Source organism: Vicugna pacos, chromosome 11, assembly GCF_048564905.1.
Source record: "Vicugna pacos chromosome 11, VicPac4, whole genome shotgun sequence".
Lineage (NCBI taxonomy): Eukaryota > Metazoa > Chordata > Mammalia > Artiodactyla > Camelidae > Vicugna > Vicugna pacos.
This window is the reverse complement of record NC_132997.1, coordinates 64579242-64591311: the sequence shown is the minus strand read 5'-3', so window position 1 is coordinate 64591311 and position 12070 is coordinate 64579242. Positions and strand designations below refer to the sequence as shown.

The 12070-nt window shown below is 32.6% G+C and overlaps 1 long non-coding RNA gene across 1 annotated transcript in view; it reads left to right on the top strand.

The window, feature by feature from the left end:
• LOC140699347 (uncharacterized) overlaps positions 1-12070 on the top strand; it is a 300931-nt gene that overhangs the window by 199830 nt on the left and 89031 nt on the right. The gene's annotated exons all lie outside the window — the stretch shown is intronic.

The following is a 12070-nucleotide window of genomic DNA, read 5'->3' as shown; positions in this document are numbered from 1 at the left end:
GGGGAAGGAGGCTAGAGAATGATTTGTGCAAAGTAATGGTCAGTTTCAAGAGTTCTCTGAACAGGTGCAACTATTCTTTGTGCTTCTTCATGGGTTACATGTGCAAATTTGGGCACATAGGGTCAGTGTATTACATGTGGTGGATTTTCAGCCTGTGGTGTCTAAAGTTCATTATCAGTCATTCTAGTTCCTCAATGTGCCTGCTGATTGTTCAGCCAAAGGGAGCTGTCAGCAAGTTGTTTCCTATGTGCTGTTTCCCTGGTACTCTGTAAATAAGCTTGGGGTGGCGGGGAACAGGGGGGTCTCGGTGAATTATATTGTTCATATTTTGTTTGTACAAAGGGTATAAAGTACAAGATGTGATTTCACAGAAGCCTTCAAATGAAATTCTGAGTCAAAAATTCATTCACCAAGAGATTCTTTTCCCAAAGCTTATGAGCATTTAGCAAACTAGACTCTTTTCCTCGCAAACTTTACCTCTCCTTGTCTTCCAGTTGCCTCTCTGTACCCATCTCTCTCTTTTCCCTCTTATCCTTCTGGTCCCTCTCTTACACCTCAGTTGACTTCTCTCTCCTCTTTCCTTTGTCCAGAACCCTTACCTTTAACCAATGATCTCCTAAAACCTGAAAATGCCAGTTACCTCTAAAGATCCATCCCTCTCATGTGCCAGGTGTACAGGTAACTATAGAATTTAAACCTTGGACTTGTACTGAATTAAGAGTTATATTTAAAGATTTCTCTAAATCCATTAAATACCAGCAAATACGTATACAAGAATTTAGAATTCTCTTGGGTGCATATTGCCCAGGGCTATCTGTAACCTATATCAACTTACACACTTATTTTTTAGAAACTCAAATGCTAAATCTGAGTGGTAAAACCTGATTGGACTGACTCAGAAGAGGACCCACAATAAGCCTGGGAGTTTTCTTTCCACAATAAACACAAAGGTCCAAAGAAAAAAAAAGTGCAAGAAACTAGTGTAAAGTTTCCCAAAATCCAGACCTAAAACATTTCCAATAAAAGTCAACTGGACCATAATTCATTCATACAAACAAAAAATGAAATCATAGGAGATTTTTTTTAAGACTAGAAAATTACCTTCCATGGACATTCAGGAATAAATGAAGGTGCTGATGTAACAGCAGCACTTTCATCTCATTTTGTCAAGGAATTAAACCTGAAATTGGTTTAATTTCCAATTCTAAAATGGAATTTAGTATGGGAAATAGCTCCTTTATCTGAACTACAACATCTGGCAGAAGATTTTTTTTATGATGGTATAATTGACATAATGTCATGTTAGTTTTAGGTACACAACATAATGATTTGATATTTGTACATACAGTACATATGGTTCCAACTTATGATGGTTCAACTTAGAATTTTTCAAATTTACTTTTCATTTTATAACTGGAAATTTGTACCTTTTGACTCCCTTCACCCTTTTTGCCCACCCCTATCCCCTGCCCCAGACAATCACCAATCTTTTCTGTTTTCTATATTCATGAGCTTGGATTTTGTTTTGGTTTTGGTTCCACATATAAGTGAGATCATAATGTATTTATCTTTTTCTTATTTTATTTAGCCTAATACTCTCAAAGTTGATCCATGGTGTTGCAAATGGCAAGATTTCATTCTTTTTTTCATGGCTGAGTAATATTCTGTTCTGTACATATGTCACATTTTCTATATCCATTCATCTGTTGATGGACATTTAAGTTATTTCCATGTCTTGGCTATCGTAAAATAATGTTGCAGTGAAAATAGGAGTGCACATAACTTTTCAAATTAGTGTTTTTGTGTTTTCTTATATTATAAATATTCATATGAAAACCCCTGCATCAAGTGCCTGTGTCTTAAATATATTTGTATCATGCACCCAACTCCAATGCATACATTAGATGCGCTTAGCTTTGGATTTGGCACACAGTTAGTATAATATGAATATATAGATTGTTTAATTTTAAAAAGTGATATTTCATAGGGAGAAGGTAACATAGGATGTCCTTCAAGATGAGAATATTACTCAGATTAAAAGCCTTGGAGTAACTTGGTCAATACCTTTACTTTCCTCTCAGTTTTGAAGATGATCACATGGCAAAGTAATATCCACAAGCACAAGAACAAAATTTTTGCTGCCTTTAGTGGATGAAATTTTGTGTTAAGTACTTTGCAAATATTACATATTCTAATATTTATAGTAGTCCTATAGGGTAGGTGCATTTTTTATTATTCTCATTGTACATTTGAGGAAAATGAAATTTATAGAGTTTACTCAATATACTTAAATCACATAGCTGGTAAGTGATGAAAGTAGAATCTGAGTCTATAAAATCTAAGTTCAAGATCTGGATTCATAATCATTGTATGCTATTACCTCTATCTTTTCTCATCCTGTTGAAGGCAAAGTTGAAATTTCAACTGAAAGTATTAAGCAGTTTGTCAAGGTTGTACAGCTAGTCAATGAGGATTCTGATAGTTGAATCTTATTTATGATTGTATTCATTAGCTCAGTACATATTTACAGGACATCTCCCAAATATCATATTAATAAAGCTGAAAAACTTACCTTTGTATAGCATGCTGACATTTTCAAAACATATGTGCATTTATTTTCTAATTTTCTTCCCATACCACCCTTGTAATACAGACAGCTTTGTGTGCAGTTGACAGTCTCAGAGATTCAAGTTTAATGTCCAAGGTCCCACAGTCAGTTAATGTTGGTACTGGAAACCAAATATTCTGAATTCCAGTGCTGGATAATTTCTTCCAGGCCATGCCGAAGATTTAGTCTTGCTCACTTTTTGACAGTAGTATTTGAATGTGCATTTAAAAAAAGTGTATACAATTGGTTTAGTTTTATATTCTTGGAATTTCAGACCCTGTTTTTTGTTCTGGTGTTTTTGGTTTAATATTAAATGATTATGAGTAAAATTTAGAAAAAAATTACTAAAAATAGAAAAAATAGCACCTTTTTTCATTCATATGTTCAACATAAAATTCTTTATATATTTATATTTTTAGCCATTTTATTTTAAACTGTTGTGTTTAATATGATTGTGAGATTCAAGAACTTTGATTATTATACTCTGTAAATCTGAGTCTTTCCTTTTACAGTGATTTATATAAATACTTCATTAAAGCTGACTTCATACTATCCTATAAATTGTAAAAATATGAATAGTTTTCAAAAACTAAGAAATATGTACGGCTGTTCCATAAAAGGATTTAACAAAACCAACTTACGTTGGTTCAGTATTCTCTTTTTGCAAATTTTCCCCAAATCCAATCAGTAATCGTGGATGCTTACATAGCACAGGTGCATATTTAGCTCAACTGAATTTATATTCCTCTTAAACATAGAATCTCCAGAGTAAAATAAAGCAATAATACCATGACTAATTATACCATGGATGAATTATAAGTGCATATTAAAGCCAATCTGAAGAGACTGCCTTATTTTATGATTAAAATTATATGACATTTTGGAAATGGCAAAACTATAGTGATGTTTCCCAGGAGTTCGAGCAGAAAGGATGACGGTTGAATAGGTGAAGCACAGGGGATTTTTTTAGAGCAGTAAAACTAATCTGTATGCTACTGTAATGATGGATAAATGTCCCTATGCATTTTCAAAACCTATAGAAATTTATGACACAATGTGTGAACCTTAGTGTATATACATTTTAAACATCATTTCAGAGGTTGGAGTATCTCAGGAAAGAATTCAGAGGTGATAACACAATCAAACTATTCTAAACATGTATGAAATAATCTTACTGAAGGCGGTTGGGGGAAAATAGTACCTACTAAGTAACTTTGGAAATAAGTGCAGTCTGTAAGACTAAAGGCAAAAGAAACTAAACATTCTACTACAGCTGATAAAGTTGTGTTCCATGGGAGTACAGCTTCACAGTTCTGATAGTGTTATATATGTACGCTATAACTGAACAATTAAATAAATGAATTATGAATTGTGAAAGCCAGGTTTCTCATTGTTGGAATGTTAGTTTGTAGATAAGCCCAGGTGGAGGTTAAAATGGTCCATGTGATAATAGCTTAGAGTTGGAGACCCCAGCATAAACTCATATTTAGCTTACATATAAATACAGATGGTTTTACAAAGACATATTTATAGGTGTGTGTGTATATATGTGGATATATATGCAGTATACCTACATATAGTTTCCTTACTCTGTCGGCTGATAATCTTAGAAACAATAGCTTCAGTAACAGTGGGCACATCTAGTGCCCAAAGCTTGTTTTTTTTTTTTTTATAAAATCCTTCAAAAAAACTGAACTAAGAATCTTTAGAGAAATAACTGATTCTAAGACTGGGACAGGAAATATTCAAGATGAGTTTGTGATAAGGAAGTGCTAGAGAAAAAAGTCTACAATGATGGGATATGTCAAAGAAACACAGGAGTCAACTGAAAGAGTACCCTGAAACAATCTGAACAACAAAATACATTATTCTACTATTGGATTGTAAATGAAAGTATAAAATAAATATCCATTAGTCCATGCTGATGTAAATGAAAGATTGAACAAATAAACAGGGAGAATAGACGAATCTATGCAGATGAATTCTTCATAACTTATGTAGATATTGTACCTTTAAAGAGGGAGAGTAGGACTCCAAGTTAGGCTGCGTTGTAGTGACTACTTTCCAAAGTGTACATCATGGAAAAAGATACAAAAAAGAGTAACCTTTCAGAGGAGAAACTTGACAAACTACCTCATCCAGGTGATCAGGTCACTATCAACAATGATGTCATGTTGATATTATCTACCCTTTACATGATGTAATGAAATTGGTACTTCACCTCTGTGTTGTTACTCTCAAAAACCCATAACCGATACTATCATGAGAAAATCAACAGATGATTAAAATGTGAAGAACCTTCTATAAAATAGCTGACCACTACTCTTCAAAACTATTAAGGTCATCAAAAATAGGATAAGCCTGAGAAACTGTCACAGCCAAGAGGAGACAAAGGACACATAATGGCTAAATGTAATGCGGTATACCGTAGGGGCTCCTGAGGGGGAAAGGGAAGTAAATAAATAAGGAAATCTGAATAAAGTACGGACGTTAGTTAATGATAGTGTATCAATATTATTTCATTAATTGTAACAGTTTTACCATACTAATGTAAAATGTTAGTAATAGGGGAAGATATACATGGGGTATATGGGAATTCTGCATATTATCTATGCAACTTTTTGTGCAAATCTTAAACTGTTCTAAAATAAAGTTCTTTGTCATAACGATAGAACTCCATAGAATCTCCAGCTGATTAGACTGTAAGTTAATAGTATCCCAAAGTTTGATGCCTCAGTAGCTATATTTGTCATGCTAGTATGAAGCTTAATGCTTCAAAAACATGATTGCTTTCTTACATACCACTCCTTGATGGCATAATTCAAATTTCAATAATTTGACAACTTAATTGAAGAATAACTCAGATTTAACTCTTTAGAAAATTAAGTTGGCATCCAATTTGATACAGCAAAGTAAATCCTTAAGAAAATGAAAGAGTGATAGGACTATAAAAATACTTACAAATGGGGTTATGTAGCAGTTTTGCATTTTCCTGTTATATGGCAAGGAAAATCTACTGGGCCATTTTTATGTCTAGGATTTATAATATAAAAGAATATATATACACACATATATATATAAATATATATAAGAACATTTCTATATTTTTATATATGTAATATAGAAAACCATTCGGTTAAATATCAGAAAACTATAAATGATTTAATTCATTGTAAATTTCTTCATTTTCTGAGAGATACTAATAAATTCTTATCTATATTTTTACAAGTCTGTTTATTGCCTTTGGGAAAGGTGTCACAAATAGAAATTAATATTATTATGAACAACCTTTAGTCTAATTTCATGTAACTAATTTCATGTAACTTGGAAATATGAGAAAGGTTAGTCATCAGTTTGTGAATTCTTTATGAAATTCCTCAAAATATCTTTAGAATGCAAGACCTCAGTATAGCACTTCAGTTTGAAGAGAGTCTTATTTTAAATAAAGACCTAGGATGTACTTGTTTTTCACTCTCTATTAGAACATTTGTTTATTTATTATGCAACTCAAGAAAATGTTTATCTCTGGGGAGTGGTAGAAATGTGACCAATAGGCTGTGTTTTATTCATAGCCATGTGAGTACAGCCAGTCTCCAGGGTATTTGGAAAATTTGATATGATGCTAGTAATAATCCATAGCATTTCAGTCACCAAATGAAAGGATTCTTTCTGCATACTGATTGAGAAGTGATCTATATAAAACTTTTCCTTAACATTTAAGTTTCACAGTAATGGCACCTGAACACTATAGATTATTAAATCACATTGCAGTGTTATCGTTTTCCTAATGAAGTCACTTCTTTGTAAGTGACCTTTTGCCTTTAATAGCCTCTAACTGTGTGAACTTGTGAACAACTTGCAGAATCATTGAATCTCAGAGACAAAAGGAATTTTAAAGGTTTTTTTGTCCAGTTATTCACAGAATTCATAGATCTTCTCTTTATTCAGCACTCCCACAGAGTAGTCATTCTGCTTCTGTTTAAGTATTTTCAAGGTACAGGGAACTATGCAACCCAGTCACCTTAAACTGGTTTCAGACAACTCTGCAAGTTTAGAGTTCTGTCTTTGTTCACTTTGTTCATTTGAATTGGCTTTCTCTTGTTGAAAAAAGGGATGATATTTCACAGAATTATTGTATGGGTAAAATATATAATTTGTGTAGAAAATACAGCACATAATGAAGTTGGGATGTACCTGTGTTCCCACCTAGTGCAGAAAATTGTATGATTATTTTCAAATATTTGCTTCTATTCTCTGGGAAAAAATTATACTCTCTTGCCCATTGATATTAAACTCAGCCAGGTGACTTGCTTAGGCCTTAGGAATAAGAATCAAAGTAATTAACATGTGTGACTTTTGGGGAGAAGTTTTGAGAGCCAGCAGATGGTTCCATGTTCCCATTTCTCTTCTGTACCAATAACAAGCAATACTTCAGATAGGGTCTCCTTTGAGTGACTAGGCCCAGGAATGAAAGTAATATAGAGCAGAGCTCTAGCTGGCTCCAGATGCAACTGTCACATAATTCACTGAGAATTTTCTTGGTTGTAATTAAACATACACTTGCCTATCTTCTTTGATGCAAACTTTCTCATTCCTGTAAAGACTTGCTTTTCAGATTATATTCTTGCATACTTCTTATCGCTTTGAGGAGACCTTTTTTTCCCTCCTGCTGACCTTATGTGAACTTGAATATGAAGCAGACAAGAAAGTGCACGTTTTTGTGTTACATACATAAGATTTCAATGACATTACTTATTGGATAAGTTGAGAAACTTTTCTCTATATAATGATCTTTTGTGACATCACTTTGATGAAAATTTATTTAGACTTGTCATCCTTTTTCTCTAACTGAAGAGGGACAGATAAAGCAAACCTTCAGGTTTGTTTGAGAAATATCATAATGTATGGTCCCAGGCTGAGGTAGCAGAACTTAGCACTGGGAGGTTAAATAAAATCCATATAATAGAGACATTTTGAAGTGTAGATTGTTATAAAATGATGAGAATGTTTAAAATTCACTACAGTTCTCCAAATCCAAATGTAAGAGGGTTGAAAACAGTATATCCTTTGAGAAAAATGAGGCACAATAGATGATAATAATAAAAAAGATATCATTTTGTGGCATTCATTAAGCATTTACTATGTGAGTGACCTTTGCATACATTGTTAATTTCAAACTCAGAATAAGCTCTGAAGTATATATTATTGTTAACCTTCTTTTTACATGAAATTTAGGCTTAACAAGGCTATAGAATTTACCCAGTGTTACACAGTACGTAAGTGGCAGAGCCAGACTCTGCTCAAAGTTACTTCAATTCACACTATAGAGCTCAAAAGTGAAATGTTATATATATATTTTTTTCCCCTAAAATATAGGATTATGTCAGTATGGGGAGTAGCACTACATGTAGGTAAGAACTTAGAGAACCTGGGTTACCTTGTCAGAGCTTCTTTTAGAGAGTGAAGGATTATTCGGGATAGTGTAAGATTTTGTGTGCTTTTGTGTGCTTGTGTGTATATGTGTGTATTTGTGTATAAATATATTTAAAATGTTTTTCCTCCTTGACAGTTTGTTATGAAGAAACTGTCTTAGGTCATCCCCTCTGTTTCTTTATAAATACCTTAAGCTGTCCTTATATGATGTTTTCCCCCCCACTTCAGACTGGCTTTCATAGTTACATTAATATAGGGCTATTTGAGTAAAAATACTAGGTCATACTATAGTTTTTGTCTTCTTTCTCATTAATCTATTGCTAACATTTTAAACAGGGTCTGTTATTTAACAGGTGCTCAAAATATTTATTTAATAAATACATTAATATTTGCTTCTGAGACAATTTCTATGATGGGGTCTCCTGACTATTAACATATTCCAAATGAATTTCGGTAATAGTGTCAATAAAAACTTAGTTGCACCATTTTGGTTTATGTACCCAATTGAATGGTCCCACTGTAACACATAAACATTGGCCATTAAGATGTTATTCGTTTTCTAAATATAATAGACTGAGTTCATGTATTTAAGGTCCCAGTGGAATGAATATGAAATCCTGCAATAATAAGGAGAAAGGTAGAAGTTCAATACTGGAAAACATTATCAACATAATTTCTGAAGTTATAAATCATACGAAGACAAATCAACAGGTGAAATAGCTGAAAGTGTGCATGAGGATGCTGCACTGGAGCCCATCTTCCTCAGAAACTCCAGAGAAAATTTACATATGGCATAAATTGAAAGTGCAGAAGCGAGAGGTTGGACTTAAAATGATTGGATTAACCGGACCATTTGTGTGAAGAATGGCTGTGCACTTCAGCTATATTATTTAGTTATTCTTTCCCTTCTTTCTTCATGAAGCCTGGCCTTTGCAATTAACTTAAAAACAACATAATGAAAACAAACAGAGACAAATGGAACTTAAAAACACCAGGAGGTTTCTCTCTAAATATATTCAAATAATCACCGTGGTAGAGCTACGGACATTAGGGTGAGTGTTGGTACCTGAGAGTAAAGACCTTTTCAGGTGGTGCCTGAAGCTAGAGGGGACAGACTTGTCAGCTGGCTTCCTTGTCCTGCATCTAAGGCCAGGCTCCCAGTCCAAAAGCCTCTCCCATGTGTACTTGAAAATTTCCTTTGCTTTTCCAGTCATGGAAGAGGTATACCAGGGAAACAAAGCTGCTTACACCATGGTGATTGAAGCACAAATAGAAATGTAGAATAATATTTTGTTTGTTTCATATTTAAACATGAATACAATTTAAGATCTTCAGGCAAATGAAAAAGACTGAAGTTAATAAACAAAGTAATTTACCTTGGAGAACACATAATACCAAACAGAGAAGAGAAAAATAAAACCTGATCCCTACCTGAGAGTGATTTGACAAGATACTGCATTCATAAAAATCATAATAGGCTAAGAAAATGAAAAATCAAATAACACAAAAGGAGTCTTAAAAATTAACAATATAATTGCTGATAGCGGTTAAACATTTATTATATGAATTGAAATTTCAAGTTTAGGAACCTTTCTAGAACATTAATATAAAATATAAAAAGTTGAAATTATGATGGAAAGATAAGAAACTCAAGGGGTCTATCCTGGAAGTATAAGACACCATGAATAGGAGTTCCTGAAAGACAGAACAAAGAAAATGACACCAGTGATTTACTCAAATAAGTAATAGGGCATTTTCTAGATCTGAAGAAGGATGTGAAATTTTAGTCTAAAAGAGATTTATAAAAATTCCAGTTCTATATTCTGTATGATAAATGTTTCAAATTACAAGATATAGAAGATAATTCTGAAAAACTTTGGGGAATAAATATCCACAAAGAAAAGATAAGCCAACATAGGATACCAGAATTAAGTGGTAGAAATCCCAAATTCTAATGGGAAAATAATTTTAAGCCTTTATTTATTTATTAAAAAATCAGTCAACCAGGAAGACATCACAAAGAACCTTAAGGATTCAGAAAATGTAACTCACATACATATTTTCTGAGGTAGTATCTGAGAATGAATTCCAAAAATGCAAGGTAGAAAACAAAGAAGGGAAGTAATAGATTCTAGGAAATGGTGGTTCTGATTCATTAGTGGGATAAACGAGAATTATCAGATTATGGGGGGGATCATAATATATAGCTGAACAGAACAGAGTCATTTCTTGGTTGATAAAAAGATAGGAAAATATGGACTTAGGGCAATGGATATATTAAAGGATGAAATAATTTCAGGAATCTGATCACTATGTTTTGTCAGCAAGAAAAAATGAAAGATCATTGGAGACTTGTTGGGAGGAGGAAAAATGTGGTTAAGTCATGCTCCACGTAAGAAGTAAAATAAAACATGGCATAATCAACTGATAACTTATAGAAAATAAGATCTACTTGACTTTGTACCTAGGAACAGTTACCTTAAAATAGCATAGGTTTCCTAACCTTAAAAGTCTTAGAGAAAATGATACAATGATAATAGACCTTTTGGTCTTTAAGTGATTAATATTTGTGTACATCTGTTAATGTAATTTCTGTTTATTGGTTTTTATAATTTAAAATCTATTTTTATTCAAATATATAACATTTTTGTTTACAAAGAAATAAATGTTATCAGCTTTAACACTATAAAAGATAAGGTAAAATTGACAGAAACTGGGGGTCAAATGGCTAGTAGATTCCAAAGGAAGGAATAAAATACCATCTTACATAATGAGGAGAGCCAGAAATTATTGCTTAAAGCAGATAGCAAAATAAACTTTTAATCACATTATTTAATTTTAGCTAAGTTAATCAGTAGAGGAAGTAAAATTAATTAAAAAATTAAGAGATGGAAAGGAGAAGCAAAATCATATAATAGAAATATTTAAAAGCATTCATCTTTAAGAAGTGACACTGATGCTTTTCAGTCTAAAACATTTACCTCTTTACTATTTGATTGTTTAAATTGCTAGTTAAATATATTATTCTCTTTAAAAATGTTCACTTATGTTAAGATAACATGGTATGGACAGTCTTGAAATATATATGGTTTGGATTTCTCAATAGAAAATGGACAGAAGGAACAATATTATTTTTATTTTAAGAAAGGTTTACAGAAATACTCTATCTCTTACTTAGTAAATAGTGGGTTTGAAGAAAAATTATTTCAAGACAGCTACTAATTGGTTGAAAGATTTCACTTTTCATTTGTTCGGCATTCTGGGTGTCTTTGGGCACAGAAAGTAAGAATATGAATAAATTTTACAAATCCTATCATTATTTTTATGTCAGTGGCCAGTAACAGACATAATGAGGCTTAAAATAGTCATAAGGAAACATCAACTTTAAATGACACATTAGACCAGATAGAGTTAATAGACATGTATAGAAGATTCCATCCAAAAGCAGCAGAATAAACAAGTGCACATGGCACTTTCATTGGAATAGATCACGTGTTAGGCCACACAAAAAAATACCAATATATTCAGGAAGACTGACATTTTATTATGCATCTTCTCCAACAACAGTGATATGAAACGAGAAATCAGTTACATAAAGAAAACTGGATAAACTACATAAATGTGGAGATTAAACATTATGCTACTAAAGAACCAGTAGGTCAACAAAGAAATGAAAGGAGAAATCAAAAAATACATAGAGACAAATGAAAACACAAAGATGATGCATCACAATCTGTGGGGCAGAGCCAAAGCAATTCTAAGAAGGAAGTTCATAGCAATACATGTCTACCTCAAGAAAGAAGAAACATCTCAAATAAACATCTAAGTTTATACCTAAAGGAACTAGAAAATTAAGAACTGATAAAGCCCAAAGTTAGTAGAAGGAAGGAAATAATAAAGATCAGAGCAGAAATAAATAAAACAGATTAAAAAATAATAGAAAAACTCAATGAAACTAAAAGCTCATTCTTTGAAAGGATAAGCAAAATTGATAAAACTTTAGTTAGAGTAACCAGGTTAAAAGAGCCC